Source organism: Lycium barbarum, chromosome 6 (assembly GCF_019175385.1).
Source record: "Lycium barbarum isolate Lr01 chromosome 6, ASM1917538v2, whole genome shotgun sequence".
Lineage (NCBI taxonomy): Eukaryota > Viridiplantae > Streptophyta > Magnoliopsida > Solanales > Solanaceae > Lycium > Lycium barbarum.
This window is the reverse complement of record NC_083342.1, coordinates 34,032,689-34,056,254: the sequence shown is the minus strand read 5'-3', so window position 1 is coordinate 34,056,254 and position 23,566 is coordinate 34,032,689.

Here is a 23,566-nt window from a genome sequence, read left to right as displayed (position 1 = left end):
TCTTAGAGGCTCGTAGACATGTGTGTGTGTGGGTAGATGTGTTTGGCCTTGTCGGCCTATGTTTTGTATATCATTTTGTCGGCCACGTTGGCCCATGTACATTGATATGGCATAGATGCCTATGATGATATAAATGTGTTGTTGTCCAAATGGGACTAGTTGACGAATGAATGGAAATACATGTATAATTATGTGGCTCACCTAGATGTAAGTATAAGAGTAAGCTAAGAGGGTGCCCGGGTGGGCTAGCACCGGGTGCTCGTCGCGGCCCCGAGTCGGGTCGTGACATGACCGTTCCGAAGCTTTACAGAAGGGAAAGGCTATAGCGTAGTGATTCACATTGTTCCAGCTATGCAATTGAGGTAGGTTACGATCTACTTGAGTTAGATTTTGACTAGTTGATTGTATGTGTTATAAAATTGATAGGAGAAAGCATGTCTAGTCTTCGGGCATAATCTGAGAGGTTGAATTCAAATATGCTATTGATTGGGTAATTATGTGGGTTTAGTGCCACTATTCGCTGTGTTATGACCTACCATTTGATGATAATTGTGGTGAGAAGTTAATATGACCTTCTTGATGAAATTGTGATACAAATTGTTAATCGATTAATGAAAGTGATGTGACAAGAAATATTTATATATGGAAAGGCTCATTTGACCGGGGGTGAGGATGAGACCTAGATATGAAAAGGCACATTTGACCAGGGGTGAGGATGTAACCTAGTTTATAGTCTCGTGGTCCGAGGTTAGTTTTGGAATGAGTAGTACATGGATACCATGGGTCCCCTACAGGTCATGACTATTTGGAAATGACACCAATTAGCATGTGTGTACACGAGTGGTCAGTGACTGAGTATTGAGAATGTTGTTGGTAAACTTATTTCCGTTATTTGCTTTCGTTGACTTGATTTTTGATATCATTGGATGACTTGATTGTTCATATCATTGGTTGACTTGTTGTTGACCTATTTGATTATGTGTTGTTGACTGGTCTGTCTATCTTATTGATTTTATGACTTATGCATGATACTAATCTTAGTCGGCCCATGATATCTACTGATAAATAGTGTTTGTACTGATACTACCTTGCTGCATTCTTTTTTAGTGCAGATTGTGATCCAAAGACTGCTACCCAACCTCACATTTAGCGTTGAGGCCATTTGCTGACAGATTGAGGGTGAGCTTCTATCCATGGTACGCCGCCCGAAGATCTTCTCTATCTAATGTCTATTTTCATTCCAGACATTAATGGTTATTTATTTCAGACAGCATACCGTTACACCTCGGAAATTTTTTTGTTGGTACGAAAGTGAATGAACTAGTGATGAATATGAGTGCATGATTTCCATGAGCAAGAAACGACGTTTGATGACCTTAGGCGAGATTGCAAAGGTATCCGATGTGAAATGTGAAAGTTGGCTAAGTTAAGATGAGATATAAGGGGAGCAATGCATGTGCATGGACGTGGGTGATTAAAATGAGAAGTCTATGAAATATGGGAAGTTGCAGATTTGCAACTGCCCAGAGGTCGTAAAGTGCTAGGACGGACCGTAAATTGGTATACGGTGCGTAAACTAGCAGGTCGTAAATTGGCATGCAAAACTTCAACTTTCTGCCAGTTGAGGAAATGGCTAAATACGACTTGGAGGAAAGACCGTAAAGTGATTTACGACCCGTAAACCATGGTCGTAAATCACCATGTTGCAGCCTTAAGTTTCTGGTTCTGAATATGGTTAAATACCACCACGAAGGACGGTCCGTAAACTGGAATACAGACCGTAAACCCCCATGGACGACCACTGTGCACTTCAGTTCAGATTTTGCAAGTCATTAAATAAAGGGACCAACACTTGTTTTATTTCATTTCAACATTACACCACTTCTCTCTAAAACATCTCTCTACATTTATTATCCAAGTTTTCAAGGATCATAAGTCATCAACAACATAAAACGAAGTGAATCAAGAGTGAGAACATCATCAAATGTCATCAAGGTCAAGAAATCCAAATGGAGAAAAACTAGGGTTTTTCTCAAAGTGGAGTATTATCAACTAAAGCTTGTTCCTACAACTTCTAAGGTAATATTCATGATATTTATATGATGTTTAAGATATTGGAGAGTTGAAATGCATCGATTGTAGAAAATATGGTCAACTAGGTCATGAATGATGAATAGTGACATTTTAAGGAATAGTTTGAATTGAATCACGAATGTTGTTATGTTTCGATATGAATGTGTTATAAATGGTATTAAAGATCATGAACTAGACACTTTAGACAGATGGACGAAGTTGGGTGTTATGACCTTGAATAAGGATGAATTAGAAGCAAGTTGAGAAATATAGATAATGTGGATAATGTGAATGACTAATGACCATTGTTATGATATTAATGAAGGTAGAAATGCTAACATTGGAAGGGGACGTGTAAGCGTAGAATAGTCCGACAAAAAGGTATGTAAGGCTAATCCTTCTTTCATAAGGCATGGTTTCTTGGCCAAATCCCTAATTCCTCTATATGAGTATGTTGTTTCCAAATGATTGATATTCCGAGCTCATAAGCTCACGATCCTTGATATGTGCTACGATTGTACTACGCACCTCATAAAACGAGTAAGCCCATGATATAGAAGTAACGATAATGATGACGATAGTAACGATGATGATATTAATAACGATGCTAAAGGTTTCTACGGGCTATTATACTTATATGTGCCTATAAAACGCTATAATGAACCCCGAGCTTATTACGCCGGGTAGAATATATGTATATGAATATGTATAAAGTATGTATACGATTACGAAATGTGTGCACACCTCTGCAGATGGTACGGATAACCCTGAAGCCTTGGTAGGGCCAGGTATAAGTAACCTTGAGCCTTGGTTGGCCAAGTATGTATGAAACACTGATCCTATGAGGTCGGGTATGCTATGTAAAATGCTATGTATATGAAATGACTAAGTATATAATATGAATATGAATGTCATAAGACTATGTATGAGAATACGACTAAGGACATGTATACGAATATGAGCACAAGTATGGTACGAGTACTATTATGGAATACGGATGATGACGTAGGTGTACGAATACTTATGAAAAATGGGAAGCCCCTATGAAAGGCAAGTAAGTGTAATCATGATGGTGTTATTGTCTCCCCTCCTATGCTATTTCATATGTTGTTCCTTATGCCTATATATATCGATGCTGATCATGCTTTACATACTCAGTACATTCTCCGTACTGACGTCCACAGGGAGACAGACTTGATCCATAGCTGCTTATCCAGAGATTACATAGCAGAACTCTATTTCTTCCGGAGTCATAGCTTTTGGGTATTCATTCTTTTGTGTATATAAATATAGGCATAGCGGGGTCCTGTCCCGCTCATGTGATATGTTATACTCTTCTTAGAGGCTCGTAGTCACGTGTATGTGTTTGGATATGTCTGGCCTTGTCAGACTATGTTTTGTATATCATTTTGTCGGCCACGTTGGCCCATGTACATTGATGTGGCATAGACGCCTATGATGATATAAATGTGTTGTTGTCCAAATAGGACTAGTTGATGATTGAATGGAAATGCATGAATAATTATGTGGCTCACCTAAATGTAAGCATAAGAGTAAGCTAAGAGGGTGCCCGGGTGGGCTAGCACCGGGTGCTCGTCGCGGCCCCGAGTCGGGTCGTGGCAAAAGTGGTATCAGAGCAGTTCAGTCCTAGGGTGTGTCTATGAGCCGTGTCTAGTAGATTCTTGGTTATGGGTGTGTTGTGCGCCACACTTATAAACAAGAAGCTGCAGACATTTTAGGAATAAATGACCTTCCTTCTTCATAAGAATCGTGCGATAGAGCCATGATATAAGAAATTCTTGTTCCTTAATCGTGTGTTGTGTATTTCAGAGATGCCCAAAAAGGGAAAGACTATGGCAGCCCAAAAGGGCAAGACGGTGGTAGAAAAGCAGGCTGAAAGTGCACCGCCACCGGTAGTAGAGGAAAGTGAGTCCCAGAGTGCGGCCTAATCCCAGTCTTCCCAGACAGTGCCGGTTACTGAGGAGCGTGAGGGAGCTCCAGCTCCTCCCTCGGATGCTTCAGGCTAAGATGTCAAAGAGGCCATACAATTGCTTACATAGTTAGTTGTTGCTCAGACGCAGCGGCAAGGTACGAGGCAGGGTGACAGGGCTGTTAGTGCAAGGGCACGTGATTTCATTACTTTAAACCCTCCGGAGTTCTTTGGGTCAAAGCCGGAGGAGGATCCTCAGGACTTCATAGATGGTATGTTGAGGACGCTCCGATTGATACACGCTTCAGACACCGAGTCGGTAGAGTTAGCGTCATATAGATTGAGAGATGTCTCGGTCCAATGGTATACGGTTTGGATGGCTTCACGGGGAGCCAATGCACCTCCGCCGGTATGGCAAGCGTTTGTTGATGCTTTTCTCCATCATTATATGCCTCCAGAAGTTCGGCGAGCTAGGGCCGATAAATTCTTAAATTTGAGGCAAGGCAGTATGAGTGCCCTAGAGTATAGCCTCCGTTTTAACTCTTTGGCCAGGTATACTTCAGCCATGGTAGCAGATATGGGCGACAGGGTACATCGATTCGTCAAGGGCCTAGGGAAACATTTGATGGACAAATGCTTGACTGCGTCCCTTCAGGACGGTATGGATATTGCACGCATTCTGGAACATGCGCAGAACTTAGAGGAAGGTCTACAACAGCGAAGAAGTGAGCGTGAGCAAGATCGGGGACATAGCAAGAGGGCCAGATCTTCGGGCCCAATGAGTGAGTCCAGAGGCGGACACAGGCAACAGTTTCATAGACATTCAGGCTATTCTATGACCAGTGCACCTCCACGGTTTTCAGGCCAGAGCCTTGATAGATCTACTCATCCCGGGCCGAGTCAGAGTTATTCGAGGTCCCAGTTTAGAGGTGATTCAGGCTAGTCAAGGCCACCTATAACACGATGTTCCCAGTGTGGGAAGTCGCATTGGGGTCAATGCCGATTGGGTTCAGAGGTTTGTTATTCATGTGGTCGACCAGGCCATATTATGCGTGATTGCCCCTCAGTACATGGTAGAGGTAGGACCCAGCCATCAGGGTCGGTAGCTGGATCTTCGGCATATGTACGCCCCACGGGGCCAGGTTCACATGCGCCAGTCGGCCATGGTAGAGGTAGAGGCAGAGCTCTCAGTATTAGCAGTCCTCAGCACCGTATTTATGCTTTGGCTGGACACCAAGATCTTGAGCCTTCTCCTGACGTGGTCATAGGTATATTATCGGTATTCTCTCATGATGTATATGCCTTGATTGATCCGGGCTCTACATTATCATATGTTACTCCTTATATTGCGGGTCATTTTATAGTTGAGACGGAGTCGATCAAACCTTTTGAGGTGTCTATACCCATGGGTGAATCGGTAATAGCTAGCCGAGTATATAGAGATTGTGTAGTTATGATTTGTGACCGTCGTACCATGATTGATTTGCATGAGCTAGAAATGGTAGGTTTTGACGTTATTATGGGCATGGATTGGTTGGCTTCTTGTTATGCCAATGTTGATTGTAGAATGAAGATGGTTTGTTTCCAATTCCCGGGAGAACCAGTCTTAGAGTGGAAAGGGAATACGGCGTCACCAAAGGGTAGGTTTATTTCCTATCTAAAGGCAAGGAAGGTGATCATGAAAGGATGTATTTATCATCTAGTGCGAGTTCAAGATATAGAAGCTGAATCGCCGACTCTTCAGTCAGTTCCCGTAGTGAATGAATTTCCGGATGTGTTCCCGGAAGAGCTTCCAGCCCTTCCTCCCGAGCGAAAGATTGAATTTGCTATTGATGTGTTGCCAGACACTAAACCTATATCTATTCCTCGTTATAGAATGGCACCCGCCGAATTGAAAGAATTGAAAGAGCAATTGAAAAACGTGATTGATAAAGGCTTCATTAGGCCTAGTCCATCCCCATGAGGAGCACCTGTATTGTTTGTCCGAAAGAAAGATGGCTCTTTGAGAATGTGTATTGATTACCGGCAATTGAATAAGGTGACGATTAAGAATAAATATCCTCTCCCGAGGATTGATGATTTATTTGATCAATTGCAAGGTGCCAAATGGTTTTCAAAGATTGATTTGAGGTCAGGGTGTCATCAAGTGAGAGTTAGGGAAAAAAATATCCCTAAGACAGCTTTTAGAACAAGATATGGTCATTTTTGAATTCCGGGTAATGTCATTTGGACTAACTAATGCGCCAGCGGTATTTATGGATTTGATGAATAATGTGTTCAGACCCTTCCTGGATTTATTTGTGATAGTATTTATCGATAACATCTTGGTGTATTCTAGATCCGAGGCGGAGCATGTGGATCATTTGCGTACTGTCCTTGGAGTTCTTCGAACTCGAGAGTAATTTGCAAAGTTTTCCAAATGCAAGTTTTAGTTGAACTCGGTAGCATTTTTAGGGCATATCATTGGAGCCGATGGCATTCGAGTGGATAGCCAAAAGATTGAGACCGTGAAGACTTGGCCAAGGCCCACAACTCCTACGGAGGTTCGTAGCTTTCTGGGCTTAGCAGGTTATTACAGAGGATTTGTTGAAGGTTTTTCTTCTATTTCTGCACAACTCACAAAGTTGACCAAGAAATCGGCAAAGTTTCAATGGACAGATGTTTGTGAACGTAGTTTCCAAGAGTTAAAGGGTAGATTGACTTCTGCCCCAGTTCTGACACTTCAGAGGGATTGGAAGGATATGTTGTTTATTGTGATGCTTCAGGCGTTGGGCTAGGCTGTGTATTGATGCAACATGGCAAAGTGATTGCGTATGCTTCAAGGCAATTGTGGAAACATGAGCAGAATTATCCTACCCATGATCTAGAATTGGCCGTGGTGGTTCATGCATTAAAGATATGGAGACATTACTTATATGGTGTCCACGTGGATATTTATACAGATCATAAGAGTCTTCAATACATCTTCAAGCAGAAAGAGTTAAATTTGCGGCAACGACGATGGTTGGAATTGCTGAAAGACTACGATGTTGATATTTTGTATCACCCCGGAATGGCAAATGTTGTAGCTGATGTTCTTAGCCGTAGGTCGATGGGAAGTCTAAGTGATGTACGACCAGAAAAGAAAGAGATGGCCCGTGAGCTGCACCAGTTAACTAGCCTTGGAGTCCGAGTGGTGGACTCAGGTAGCAATAGAGCTACTATTCAGAATTCGGCAGTCTCGTCGCTAGTAGCGGAAGTGAAAGAGCGATAATATAAGGATCCCATGCTAATGTAGTACAGAGATACACTCCCTCAGAAGGAGGAGTCATTCGTTGATATTTCAGGAGACGGATTTCTCCGATGTAGAGGCAGATTATGTGTCCTTGATGGCAAGTCTACGCCACCAGATTTTGAGAGAAGCTCATTGTTCCCGTTATTCTGTTCACCTCGGAGCGACGAAGATGTATCACGATCTTAAGTCCATATACTAGTGGAATGGAATGAAGAAAAATATAGTGGAATTTGTAGCCCAATGTCCTAACTGTCAACAAGTGAAAATAGAGCACCAAAAGCCGGGCGGATTGCTACAAGCTATAGAAATCCCAACTTGGAAGTGGGAAGTGATTAATATGGATTTCATTACAGGGTTACCTCGTTCTCGACGTAAGTATGACTCTATATGGGTGATTGTGGATAGACTCACAAAGTCAGCCCATTTCTTACCGGTCAGAACTACCTATGCGGCAGAAGATTATGCAAGGCTTTACCTTAAGGAGATAGTGAGACTCCATGGGGTTCCAGTATCTATCATCTCCGATAGAGGGACTCAATTTACAGCTAAATTTTTGGAGTCTTTCCAAGAGGGTTTAGGGACCCGAGTTAGCCTTAGCACGGTATTTCATCCACAGACCGATGGACAAGATGAACGTACTATTCAGAATCTTGAAGATATGTTACGGGAATGTATGATAGATCATTTGCCACTCATTGAATTTTCTTACAACAACAGTTATCATTCCAGTATTCAGATGTCACCATATGAAGCTTTATATGGGCGAAAGTGTAAATCCCCAATCGGGTAGTTTGAAACCGGAGAAACTAAGTTAATAGGGCCAGACTTGGTCCAGCAAGCTATAGAGAAAGTTAAACTCATACAATATCGGTTGTTAGCAGCCCAAAGTCGTCAAAAGTCCTATGCGGATAATCGTCGAAGGGACTTAGAGTTCGCAGTGAAAGATTGGGTGTTCTTGAAAGTGTCGCCGATGAAGGGCGTTATGAGATTTGGAAAAAAGGGAAAACTTAGTCCCCGGTATATTAGGCCATATGAGATTGTACGAAAGATAGGCAAAGTGGCCTATGAGTTAGGTCTACCTCCCGAGTTGGAGTCAGTCCATCCATTATTCCACGTCTCGATGCTTCGAAAATGTGTCGGAGATCCTACGAGGATCATCCCAGTAAATGATGTTCAAGTGACAGACAAGTTGTCTTACGAAGAAATACCCATTGCCATCTTAGATAGGCAAGTACGAAGGCTTAGAAACAAAGAAGTGGCCTCAGTTAAGGTTCTATGGAGAAGCAGTAAACGAGAGGAAATGACGTGGGAAGCGGAAGAAAGTATGCGATCTAAATACCCATATTTATTTTAGCCCTTGGAAGAGGTCCAAGATGAGACGTCAAGATCACAAGGTATGCCTGTTTTCCTTTTATGCTTTTAGGTCATGTGTGGACAAATTTTTATGCTATTATGTTGTGGCCTTGTGAGGCATCGATATTATGGGTTGTTGTGGCCGGATGGTGGTGCCATATTATAGGGGAAACTCTGGCAAAATTTTTATAGAATCCCCGAAGACTTTAACATTCAAGGACGAATGTTCTTAAGGGGGGAGAATGTTACACCTCAGAAATTTTTCCGTTGGTACGAAAGTGAATAAACTAGTGATGAATATGAGTGCATGATGTCCATGAGCAAGAAACAACGTTTGATGACCTTAGGCGAGATTGCAAAGGTATCCGATGTGAAATGAGAAAGTTGGCTAAGTTAAGATGAGATATAAAGGGAGTAATGCATGTGCATGGACGTGGGTGATTAAAATGAGAAGTCTAAGAAATATGGGAAGTTGCAGATTTGCAACTACCCAGTGGTCGTAAAGTGCTAGGACGGACCGTAAATTGGCATGTAAAACTTTTAACTTTCTGCCAGTTGAGGAAAAGGCTAAATACGACCTGGAGGACGGACCGTAAAGTGATTTACGGCCCGTAAACCATGGTCGTAAATCACCATGTTCCAGCCTTAAGTTTCTGGTTCTGAATATGGTTAAAAACGACCACGAAGGACGGTCCGTAAACTGGAATACGGACCGTAAACCCCCATGGACGACCACTGTGCACTTCAGTTCAGATTTTGCAAGTCATTAAATAAAGGGACCAACACTTGTTTTATTTCATTTCAACATTACACCACTTCTCTCTAAAACATCTCTCTACATTTATTATCCAAGTTTTCAAGGATCATAAGTCATCAACAACCTAAAACGAAGCGAATCAAGAGTGAGAATATCATCAAATGTCATCCAGGTCAAGAAATCCAAATGGAGAAAAACTAGGGTTTTTCTCAAAGTGGAGTATTATCAACTAAAGCTTGTTCTTACAACTTCTAAGGTAAGATTCATGATATTTATATGATGTTTAAGATATTGGAGAGTTGAAATGCATGGATTGTAGAAAATATGGTCAACTAGGCCATGAATGATGAATAGTGACATTTAAAGGAATAGTTTGAATTGAATCACAAATGTTGTTATGTTTCGATATGAATGTGTTATAAATGGTATTAAAGATCATGAACTAGACACTTTAGACGGATGGACGAAGTTGGGTGTTATGACCTTGAATATGGATGAATTAGAAGCAAGTTGAGAAATCTAGATAATGTGGATAATGTGAATGACTAATGCCCATTGTTATGATATTAATGAAGGTAGAAACGCTAACATTTGAAGGGGACGTGCAAGCATAGAATAGTCCGACGAAAAGGTATGTAAGGCTAATCCTTCTTTCATAAGGCATGGTTTCTTGGCCAAATCCCTAATTCCTCTATATGAGTATGTTGTTTCCAAATGATTGATATTCCGAGCTCATAAGCTCACGATCCTTGAAATGGGCTACGATTGTACTACACACCTCATACGACGAGTAATCCCATGATATAAAAGTAACGATAATGATGACGATAGTAACGATGATGATATTAATAATGATGCTAAAGGTGCCTATGGGCTATTATACTTATATGTGCCTATGAAAGGCTATAATGAAACCCCGAGCTAATGACGCCGGGTAGAATATATGTATATGAATATGTATAAAGTATGTATACGATTATGAAATGCGCGCACACCTCTGCAGATGGTACGGATAACCCTGAAGCCTTGGTAGGGCCAGGTATGAGTAACCTTGAGCCTTGGTTGGCCAAGTATGTATGAAACTCCGATCCTATGAGGTCGGGTATGCTATGTATATGAAATTACTAAGTATATAATATGAATATGAATGTGATAAGACTATGTATGAGAATACGACTAAGGACATGTATACGAATATGAGCACGAGTATGGTACGAGTACTATTATGGAATATGGATGATGACGTAGGTGTACGAATACGTATGAAAAATGGGAAACCCCTATGAAAGGCAAGTAAGTGTAATGATGATGGTGTTATTGTCTCCCCTCCTATGCTATTTCATATGTTGTTCCTTATGCTTATATATATCGATGCTGATCATGCTTTACATACTCAGTACATTCTTCGTACTGACGTCCTTTTGTTTGTGGACGCTGCGTCATGCCCGCAGGTGCACAGGGAGACAGACTTGATCCATAGCTGCTTATCCAGAGATTACATAGCAGAACTCTATTTCTTCCGGAGTCATAGCTTTTGGGTATTCATTCTTTTGTGTATATAAATATGGGCATAGCGGGGTCCTGTCCCGCTCATGTGATATGTTATACTCTTCTTAGAGGCTCGTAGTCACGTGTATGTGTTTGGATATGTCTGGCCTTGTCGGACTATGTTTTGTATATCATTTTGTCGGCCACGTTGGCCCATGTACATTGATGTGGCATAGATGCCTATGATGATATAAATGTGTTGTTGTCCAAATGGGACTAGTTGACGAATGAATGGAAATACATATATAATTATGTGGCTCACCTAGATGTAAGCATAAGAGTAAGCTAAGAGGGTGCCCGGGTGGGCTAGCACCGAGTTCTCGTCGCGGCCCCGAGTCGGGTCGTGACACATACATTCCTTAGACATGTTTTTGATTAGAGTCCTCGTACGGTGACTTTCAGATTTTGGGGATGTATTAGTTAGGACTTCCGCATTTACGTTATTATTCTATGGCATGACTAGTTATTGATTATTCTTGTGTTTAATTGTTATGAATTAGTTAAATAAAAATGGACTTTAATGAGTAGATGGTTAGGCGTATTAGTTCGCCCACTAGCGTGGGTGCTAGTCATGGCGGGTTGGGTCGTAACAAATTTATTGATTTACATGAAAAATCCATTTCTATGGAAAACCCCAATTCTAAGTTCAAAACAAGGTAGAAATCACTAATTAAAGGATGGAATCATTGGGAAATACTGAGATTAAGTTTGGAATCTTAACCTCGAGTCAAATCTTGACAAACGCCTCGAAATCACCCAATTCAGAGTTCCCAAGCTCCCGAAATTGATTTAGACATAATGATGATCGAAGTTGGGGGAATTCCTAATTATCTGTCAGGCCCAATCGCAAGTGCAGAAGGCCCAACATAGGTGCAACAGTGCATCTATGGACAATTGTCCACCAGAGCGAGAGCCTGAGCCCACTTCCATTTTTTTCATGTGCGGAAGTCCACCCCCAAGTGCAACGCCGCATCTGCGGATCATGCCTCGCAGGTGCAACCATAGCCCATTTAACCTAATCTCATACCTACCGACCACCACATACAAGTGTGACCTTATAGGTGTGTACCATAGCTCGCAGGTGCGGTTACACCAGCAACAGCTGGAGCCAAGGTTCCCCAACACTTCCTACTCATATATTTGACCATTGGAACTAATTGGGAACCTCCCGAAAACAAACTAAATATGCATTTCAATCATAAAACACACTACAAACTCACTTACGCACTAGAAACATTGAAAAGAGGTCGTCTTAACCTAATATTGACTGAGGTCAACTCCAAATCCATAACATAACAAATTTCACAACGAATATCCCAAATCACGCCCGAACTAGCAATTAGACTAAGTCATACAGCACGTTCTGGACCTAATGAAATTGACTAAACTTTGACACAGACTCATTTACCCCCAATATTCACTTGATCGAACTTTTTTATTTCTTTAACTTAAGAATTTCTAATTTTACTAAAATTGATTCGAAACCCACCCGATTACCTCGAGAACCGTGACACCCATCCCCGTAATATACAAGATAAAACTATGGGAAAATTATTTTGGAGAAAACCCGTCCAAATTTTCAAAACAACCAAAAGAATCGTAAAATCAGATACCGCTTAAATAAACGTAAGAGTCGTAAAATCAGATACCGCTTAAATAAACTTAAGAGTCGTAAAATCAGATACCGCTTAAATAAACGCTCGTCCTCGAACGGTAAAAAAAAGAAAATACTTGAACTCTCAAAAAGCTGGGGATATCTAGCCTATATCCGACTCAGTCTCCCAAGTAACCTCGCCGACTAGACGATGCCTCCATTGAATTTTCACTAAGACTATTTCCTTTTATCTCAACTTCTGAAAGTGCCTAGCCAAAATGGCTACAGGATATGTTGACCTGTTAGGTCATTTTAACCGCTTTATCCCTAAATTACCTTTCCACTATCTTTGTAATGATGTACTTGACTTGCATGGATAAGTGGTGCGATTCCTGAGGCGTTCGAATGAAATTAAGATAAGAAAAAGGATATTTCGAAAATCAACATCGAGGGGTAATGAGTCCGTATCAAATTATCATCGATTGATTTATGTGCAGAATGTGATTTATGACTTCGTTGAGTCGTCGGTTTGGGTCTCGAGGGACTCGGATGAGATTTGCACCCTCGATTGAGGAACTAGTTTTTTAGATGATTTGGAGTTGCTTGCAAGTTTGGGCTTAAGATGACACCTTATTTGTATTTTGAAAGTTTCAGCAGGTTTGTACGATGATTTTTGAGTTGCTTGCAAGTTTTGCTGAAGTACCGATGAATTTTGGATAGGTTTGGGTTATGTCGCGCTCTTATTTCATGTTTCAGCGTCGTTCTTTGGGCATAAAGGTAACCGTATTGACAAACCGATCTTTTAATTGTGTTTCAATTAAATTGTTAGATCAATATCGTGATTACAGATCCATAGTGAAAAATTGTCGAATTTGGACATCGTATGGGGGATTTATGCCAATGTTAGTGCAAAAAAAAAATTGCTGATTTGTGGTGCAGACATTTGTTCTTCGTGAATGAGAGGGGTCCCCGTAAACTTGGAGAAACAAACCTTGGGTTGGCCGATCAGTGAAAAAATTGTTCGTCATGAACACGAAGAATGATTTTCACTTGGACAATTTTTAAATGGACAAATTAAACATTTTAGTATTTTGAGCATATTTGGAGATCTAGAGCTTCGTTTGAGGTGATTTTTGTGGAGTTCTTCTCATTTTTTAATGGGGGTAAGTATGTAACCTTTATTTTGTTTCTTCCCTTGATTACTTGCATTGGTTATCATTTTTATCCGTGTTTGAGTTGTAGAAATTGGGATTTTGAGCTCCAAAGTTTATAAATGGTAATTCCTTGAATTGGACATCGATTCATGGTTGGTTTTGGTTGATTTTGTGGATTAAGAGCCTACGGTTATGGGTAAAATGATTTTGTGATAAAATTCTAGTTTTTCCCTTAGGGGCTCGGGTTACCTTTTTAGGTTCGTTTTTGGTTTCCGAATTAAAGTATAGCAATATTGGTATCATTTTTAACCTCTATTTTGACTATATTGTACCCGCTTTTACAGTGTAACTACAATTTTCACCTCCGAGATTGGATTTTTGGATGACGTTTTGGACCCGAATTATTATCATAGCGGTATGGGTGTCTACGAAATCTTATACCTGTGTAGATTATGTATTTGTAAAGTTTGGGATTGTTCAGAGGCTTTGAAGAAGCGCAAGGCCGTGTGGAGATCGCGTAAGCTTCAGACTTCAAATCAGGCAAGTTGAGACCTTACTTGACTCTATCTAAAGCCTGTGGTTGGTTAAAATGAATAATAAAGAGGGAATAATGGGGTTCCTATACTTGTGAGTTGACAAACACTTGTATTGTGTACTGGTGCCATGTTAAGGGAATTTGTGTTATATTGAGTCATATAGTCCGGTCTGAAAGGCATGCTTTAGGCATTAGCTGATAGATTACATTTCTTTCCGTGAATTTTTATTAAGACATAAGATATCTTATTTGATGCTTTTGTACTTAATACGTACCTTACTTGTGATTATATGTTCTTATCACTTCTTAATACTCGTTTAAAAGTGAAAACGAGCTAAAATTGAGCTTTTAACTTTATAACCTTGTTGATTATTGTGTGCATGTAATATTCATGCTTTCTGATGGTATTTCATGCATATTACATTTGTGATAAATATGTGATGTCCGATGGGATATGGTTCCGGATAGAGTGATGTGAATAGTAAAGAGCAGAATTGACTAAAGAAAGGTAATACGAACCTAATTGGCTAAGTACATATAATGTGAGCCTAACTGGCTAAGTACAGGTAATGTGAGCCTAATTTGCTAAGATAGGGACTGAGAGACGAATTGTCTGAGTACAGGCAATAGTGGCCAAATTGGGGCTTACCTTCTACAACATTATTGGCTATCACATGCGTTCTACATTTATGCTTTCATGTGGTATCTCATGCATATTACACTTCAGGATACATCTGTCACGACCCAACCTGATGAGCCGTGACGGGAGTCTGACCTCTAGCGACCTAACACCCCTAGACACTTACCTGAAACATGCTGAACATCAATAGCCCATAAACAGCACAAACTAATTTCATAAAGAGGAAATATCTGAACTCCGTACAATCTGCATATATATATATATACACAACATGCGGAAGAACAGTGCAAGCCGGCTAGGCTGCTATATATACTGTACACAAAAGAATATAAGCCGACAAAGCTACATCGTCTGACTACTACATACAACTGTCTACAGAACTCTACTGGAATAAAAGCTGTAGAAAGGACGGGACAGGGCCCCGTCGTACCCATCTATATACATCTCAAAAGAATGGCCTACCAAAATAGACTGCAACTCCGAATCGAATGGACTACACTGATCTCTGCTGGATAAGGGTCCTACTAAGCTGGACCACCTCCCTGTCTACCTATACCTGCGGGCATGAACGCAACTCCCCGAGCAACGGGGAGTCAGTACGGATACACACCTCATTGTCACATCGCAGGCCACACCTTCACCCCCTGTCAAGCGTGCCTTTCTCATATATATTCTCCAACATCATAGGCCACTCATGGACAACTCATGGGCCACACCTTCACCCCCTGTCTTGTGTGCTTTTCACGCATAGAACATAATATCATAGGTCACATCTTCACCCCCTGTCAAGTGCGTTTTCACTCATACCTCTGAGAATTTGAAAGTAAATGCGTAGTACAAGTACAACTGGACGACAGGATTCTCAACAATAAAATGATAGTTTGCCTCTCATCGGCCTTACTGAACGCATACTGCTAGGACATGAAATCACAAGATCCGAATATGGGGAAATACCATAGCCGGGGTACGGGAACATAAAAACAGTATTTCTCTTAGTACTTACAAGAATAGAGTAATATGGAAACTCTCTTACTTGTTTATCGGTTCATATCATAGGATCATGCACAAAAAAAAGGAATAGCCTTAACATACCTTGAGATATATTCAATCGTCCAACTCTTATTCCTCGAACTCGTAAGTTTACAATTACGATAACATAGGCCTTAATTAGGCTATTCACCTTACACACTAATCATCATAATTACAAAAGAGCTTAACAACTATGGACAACATATCCCTCAATCATCTCTTTACATAACCCCAAAAGCACTATTTAACCTTTCATTGACTTATCACTTACATAGCTATCTTCTCTTCACTTGAACTACCAAAACTCTTAATAATTAACTTAAATACCAGGGTACAAACCATTTACACACCTTGGAGGGATTAAAATCTCAAACCCTAGCTTCAAATCCAACTTTTCAAGCTGCACAACTTCAATAAAACACAAGGAATAACCTTCCCTTTACTAGCTCGGGTCACGGGGCTCGGATCTTACCTAATCTTCACCAATGTTGATGGGAAATGTTGGGGGAAAATATAATAGGTTTTCTCTAATCGGGGAATGAGAAAAATATGAAATAAAGTCGTGGACCACGTATTTATACTTGGAGAATTAACTGCTTCAGTGGTCCGGTTCGACGACTCGTCGACGTGCTCGTCGACCTGCGCCTGCAGAATGCAGGGCTGCGGAGCCCTATCGACGCCGCACAACGACAGACCATAGATAGGTTCCATGACCCGTCGATCATGACTGGTGTCTGCAAACTTTTCCAATTCAGTTCAGATCGCGTCAATTCGATTCGTTTAACTTCTAACCCTGTAAATCACCCGAAATTCCTGCTGGTTCCATTGTACACGGGGTAAGACACTTTCTATCTCCAAAAATCGGGCTCGGGTCTCAATTCCCAAGGCATACCAAACTAGGAAATCATAAGTTCTACCACTACGAAAACGAGGGGTGTAACATCCTTCCCCCCTTAAGAACATTCGTCCTCGAATGTTCGACCAATCCTGGGTTATAAAAATTTCAGCATAGTTTTCTCTGTACTTATATCAATCCGTCCTGTACATAATAATCCAAAATAATGCCTCACAAGGCCACATACTATAACATACAATGCCTAGGGCCTCACACGACCAATCACGATAACTGAAATGAAATAACACATGAGAAAAGTGATGCTTCCGACTGCACCTCCTGTACAACTAGGAAAAAATGCGGGTAGTCAATCTTCATCGCTTCTTCCGCTTCCCAAGTCATTTCTTCAACATTCTTATTTCACCACAAGACTTTAACGGATGCAACCTCCTTGGTTCGCAACTGACAGACCTGTCGGTCCAATATTGCCACTGGAGTCTCTTCGTACGATAACTATTCGGTCACTTGTATATCATTCACTGGCGCAACTTTTGAAGGGTCTCCAACACACTTACGAAGCATAGATATATGAAATACTAGATGCACCGACTCTAAATCCGAAGGCAATTCCAGCTCATATACAACTGTACCACTATACGAATGATCTTATATGGTCCAATCTATCGAGGGATCAACTTACCCTTCTTACCAAACCTTATTACTCCCTTCATAGGCAAAACTTTCAGGAACACCCAGTCGCCCATCTTGAACTCTATCTTACATCACCGATTATCCACATAGGATTTCTGTCGGCTTTGGTTGTTAGCAGCCTCTCTCTAATTACCTTCACCTTATCAACTGCTTACTGAATTAATTTTGGGCCTAGTAACTTATTCTCCCAACATCAAACCACCCTATGGGCGATCTACACCTCCACCCATATAAGGCTTCATAAGGAGCCATTTGAATATTAAAATTATAATTGTTGTTATATGCGAACTCGATAAGAGGCAAATTGTCACGACCTAACCCTGTGGGCCATGACTAGTGCCCGAGCTTGACACTCGTATACGTACCTGTTGGATATAGAGACTGAAACTAGACAATATGGACTCTTGCAAAAACATTAAAGGTTCATAATTTCATGTATATCAAGATAACCTTACATTGCTCTGCTGTTATAGTACATCTTCTAGAATCTTCAGCATTGTGTATCACTCCTCGACTTTCTTTTTAAAAGATTTATTTGTCACTTTGCCTTTAGCTCTTAATCTCGATCTTTAGAGTTTGCTATCAAGTAGCGCTGGAGCTCCCTCATATTATAACTTTATATAGCTGCTCTGTGGTCTGTCTATTATTAACTGGTATAATTCTGAAAGAATTTTTTATTTGACCTATAAATTCACTGTCATCCAGTAACCAGCTTGTTCTGATCGTCTCGCTTAAACTATTTTGCAATTTCCCTTAATCCAACTTGTAACACTTTAGGCATATTATCTCGTGTCGTTTCTTTATCTTTAATTCAAACTCTTCTATTGTCTCTTTACCCAGATTTGCTCTTAGTTTTTCTGTCACACACTATGTTGCAATCTTTACAAGAATATGCAAAGGTGCTCAAATTAGCTCAAGAAATACCTTAGTGTCGTTTCACTATTCTTCATGATTTACCTTGCACTTTCCTCTCATATCTTACAATCGGTATCGGGATAAATCTTTGGCTCAACCATGGCCATGTCATATTTTCCCTCAGTACTAATTCTATCTCAATAATAACAATGTGGTTACCAGGGGGCTGTGTTTCATGCCCGCAGGTACAGATACTCGATTTGGTGATCCTCCGGCTTAGGACTTCTGCTCAGCTGTTTGGAGAGCTCCATTATTTCGGAGCCTAGATATTTGGGTACAGATCTTCTATATAGACTTATGTTTATCCAGGGGTACAGCGGGGCCCTGTCCCGTCATATTTCACTATTGATACTCTTAGAGGTCTGTAGACATATGTGTGGGTTGTACATAAGTTTTGGTCAGCTGTGTCTATATGGATTGCTTTGAATATCCCCGTGTATAGTGGAAGCCTTGTCGGCTTGTGTATCGTGTTGTTGTTATGCTTTGGATATCCCCGTGTAGAGTGGCAGTCTTGTCGGCTTGCATATTGTGTTATTGTTATGCTGTGACTCCTCAGGAAACAGGTTTATGATATGTGGTGTTGCGAATCTTTCGGTTGCTTTTACAAGTTTCCATACTGTCCTTAGTTTCAGTTGATTATATTTAGCAGGTATGTATACGAGTGTCCAGCTCGGGCACTAGTCACGGCCCACGGGGTTGGGTCGTGACACAAATGATCCTCCCAATTGCTCTGAAAATCAAGCACACAAGCTCTAAGCATATCCTCAAGGGTCTATATAGTACGCTCTGCTTGCCCATCTGTCTGTGGGTGGAATGCGGTGCTAAGACTCACTTGAGTCCCCAATCCCTGCTGGAAAGACTTCCAGAACCTGGCTGTGAACCGTGCTCTCCTATCTGAAATAATGGCGGAAGGAACACCATGGAGTCGTACAATCTCCTTAAGATAAAGACTCGCATAATCCTCGGCTGCATAAATAGTCCTGACAGGCAGAAAATGACCTGACTTTGTGAGCCTATCAACTATGACCCATATCGAATCACACTTCCGTTGAGTACGGGTTAACCCTGTAATAAAGTCCATATTAATTACCTCCCACTTCCATGTCAGAATCTCCATGACCTGCAATAGACCCCCAGGCTTCTAGTGCTCTATTTTGACTCGCTGACAATTTGGACACTTAGCGACAAATTCCGCTATATCTCTTTTCATACCATCCCACCAATAAACTTCCTTGAGATCATGGTACATATTTGTTGAGCCTGGATGAATAGAATAGTGGGAGTAATGAGCCTCTCCCAAAATCTACTGACGGAGTCCTGCAACACTAGGGACACACAATCTACCTCGATATCTGAGTACCCCATCACCTGTGGTCACAAAGGGTGTCTTTTCTTTCTGAGGGGTTGTATCTCGGTAATGAACTAGAACAAGATCCTCATATTGACCCTCCTTTATCTCAACTACCAAGGATGAAACCGCTGTGTCTTGAATAGTAACTCCTGCATCACCTGAGTCTAGCACTCGAATTCCGAGGCTAGCTAATCGATGAACCTCACTGACCATTTCTCTTCTCTCTGGCGATACATGAGACAAGCTACCTATGGATTTACGACTGAGGGCATCAGTTACCACATTCGCCTTCGCGGGATGATATAGAATGTCCACATCATAATCTTTTAACCTCTCCAACCATCGCCTCTGACGTATGTTCAAATCCTTCTGTGTAAAGATGTACTGAAGACTCTTGTGATCAGTATAGATATCAACATGGACATCGTACAAGTAGTGTCTCCATATCTTCAACGCATGAATCACTGCCGCTAACTTAAGATCATGGGTTGGATAACTCTTCTCGTGCTTCTTCAACTGTCTGGAGGCATAAGCGAGAACCTTACCATGCTGCATCAATACACAGCCCAATCTAACACCTGAAGCATCACAATATACCACATAGCCATCTGCTTCTTCTGGAAGAGTCAAAACTGGTGCTGAAGTTAGCTTATCCTTCAACGTTTGAAAACACTGCTCACAAGCATCTGTCCATTCGAACTTAGCTGCTTTCTGAGTCAACTTGGTCAATGGGGCTAAAAGAGAGGAAAATCCTTCTACAAACCTTCTATAATAACCTGCCAAGCCTAAGAAACTACGTATCTCCGTTGGTGCCGTGGGCCTTGGCCAATTCTTCACAGCCTCAATCTTCTGGGCATCCACTCTAACGCCTTCCTCTGAAATAATGTGACCCAAAAAAGCCACAGAGTTCAACCAAAACTCACACTTCGAAAACTTAGCATACCACTCTTTACCTCGAAGTATACCAAGCACTGTCCGCAGATGTTCCGCATGGTCGGCCTTTGACGACGAATAAACCAGAATATCATCTATGAACACAATCACGAACAAATCAAGAAATGGTTTGAATACATGATTCATCAAATCCATGAATACAGCTGGGGCATTAGTTAGCCCGAACGACATAACACGAAATTCATAATGGCCATATCTAGTCCAAAATGCTGTCTTCGGAATGTCTTCTTCCTTCACTCTAACTTGGTGGTATCCTGACCTCAAGTTTATTTTTTAGAAATTCTTGGCGCCTTGCAACTGGTCAAATAAATCATCAATCCTCGGAAGCGGATACTTATTCTTTACAGTCACTTTATTCAATTGCCTATAATCAATACACATCCTCAAGGAGCCATTCTTCTCTCTCACAAATAACACCGGCGCTCCCCACGGTGACGTACTAGGCCTGATAAAGCCCTTCTTAAGCAAATCTTTCAACTGCTCCTTCAATTCCTTCAACTCCGCAGGTGCCATCCTATAGGGAGGAATAGATATTGGCTGAGTGCCCGGCAATAGGTCAATTGCAAAATCAATCTCCCTCTCTAAGGAAATGCCTGGAAGCTCATCTGGAAACATTTCTGGGAACTCATTAACCACAGGGACGGACTGAAGAGTCGATGGCTCTGCTTGCACATCTTGAACTCGAACTAGGTGGAAAATATACCCTTTTCTGATCATCTTCTCTGCCTTAAGGTAGGAAATAAACCTACCTCTAGGCGAAGTAGCATTGCCCTTCCAATCTAGGACTGGCTCGCCTGGAAACTGAAATCAAACCATATTTGCTCTACACTCAACATTAGCATAACAAGAAACTAACCAATCCATGCCTATAATAACATCAAAATCAATCATGTCTAACTCAACCAAATCTTCCACGGTATGGCGATCATAAACTATAATAACACAGTCCTGGGATACTAGCCTAGCTATAACCGGATCACCGACTGGCGCGGACACGTCGAAAGGTTTGATTAACTCAGGCTCTACCCCAAACTTGCTAGAAAAAAATGGTGTAACATAAGATAAGGTGGAACCTGGATAAATTAGTGCATAAACATCATGGGAGGAAATCGATAGTATACCTATGACAACATCAGGAGACGACTCACGATCCTTCCTACCAGCTAATGCATATACACGGTGCTGAGGACCGCTCGAGCTGGACCGCTCCACTCCTCCCACTACCTCCCACTGTCCGTGACTGAAAAGCTTGCCCCGAAGGGCGCACTGCAGAAGAAGAGGAACCAGCTATAGACCCTGTAAGCTGAACAGTGCCCATGTCACCTCCTAACGGACAATTCCTCATCATATGACCTGGTCGGCCACTAGAATAACAGGCATTCGATCCTAATCGGCATTGCCCGATAAGTAACCTACCACACTGGGCACACCGTGGTAAGGGTGGCCTCATCTGTCCTGACTCTGGTCTGTACTGGGAGCCTGATGCTCTAGAACTCTGGGCTGCTTCGGAATAAGAAGACCGATCAAACCTCGGGCCTGAAAACCGCAGAGGTGCACTCCCTACCGAATGATATGAATACAGGGAATGATGCTGTCTCTGTCCTCCTCTGGACTCACTCCCAATGTCAAAAGGTCTAGACCTCTTACCATGGCCTCGGTCACGGTCGCGCTCTACCCCCATCCGACGCTTGCGATCTTCTAGATTCTGTGCATTTGCCTGTATACGGGAGATATCTATGCCTGGCTTTAATGCAGCAGTCGTAAAAGCATCTATAAAATGTTTCCCTAGACCAGCCATAAAGCGGTAAACTCTATCCTCTATCTCAGCCACCATTGCTGGGGCATATCTATCCATAGAATCGAAATACACACAGTACTCTTGGACACTCATGTTGCCCTGCTCAATACGTAGAAATTTGTCTTCTCGGGATCGCCAGACCTCAGGAGGAAAATAATGGCGGATAAAAGCATTTGCGTACTCTCGCCATACAGCTGGAGGAGCATTCTCTCCCCTAGATAACGCCCAAGTCCGATACCACTGTACTGCAATATCACGAAGTCTATACGAAGCTAACTCCACCGACAGAACCTCACTTGCATGCATAACAGTCAAAGTCCTCTGCATACCATCAATGAAAGGCTGGGGATCCATATTCTATTTTATCACTGAAAATTCTTGAGGATCTAACTCAAGGAAGGTCTTAACCCTCGAACTACCAACTCCTTGCCGCTGAGCCTGAGCAGCTACTAATCTGGTCAATTACTGCACATCATCCCGCACATCTTGGCCTGGTGCATCTGGCTGAGGAACTGGGATGGGTGCGGGAGGCGTTGTATACGATGTCTCAGACGGGCTCCCACTCTGAATCTCATCCTGAGCCCTAGTAGCCTGCCGAGTATGGCTAGTGGCCTCTCCTGTGGCTTTCATGCCTTTCAGGGTAGTTGTAGCTTTCTGGGGAGGCATTGCTGAAATCATAACAATTCATCAGAAAGTGAATGCCTAACACATGGCTCTATCGCACAATCTAGGAGAGAAAGAATAAGATCATCCTAAATGTCATGTAGCCTCCTGTTTATAAGTGTGGTGCACAACACGCCCATAAACAAGACTCTACTAGACACGGTCTATAGACAACCCTAGGAAGGGACTGCTCTGATACCACTTCAGTCACGACCCAACCCAATGAGCCATGACGGGAGTCTGACCTCTAGAGACCAAACACCCCTAAACACTTACCTAAAACATGCTGAACATCCATAGCCCATAAATAGCAAAAACTAATTTCATAAAGTGGAAATATCCGAACTCCGTACAATCTGCATATTTATACACACAACATGCGGAAGAACAGTACAAGCCAGCTAGGCTGCTATTTTCACGACCCAACCCCGTGGGCCTTGTCTAGTGTCCGA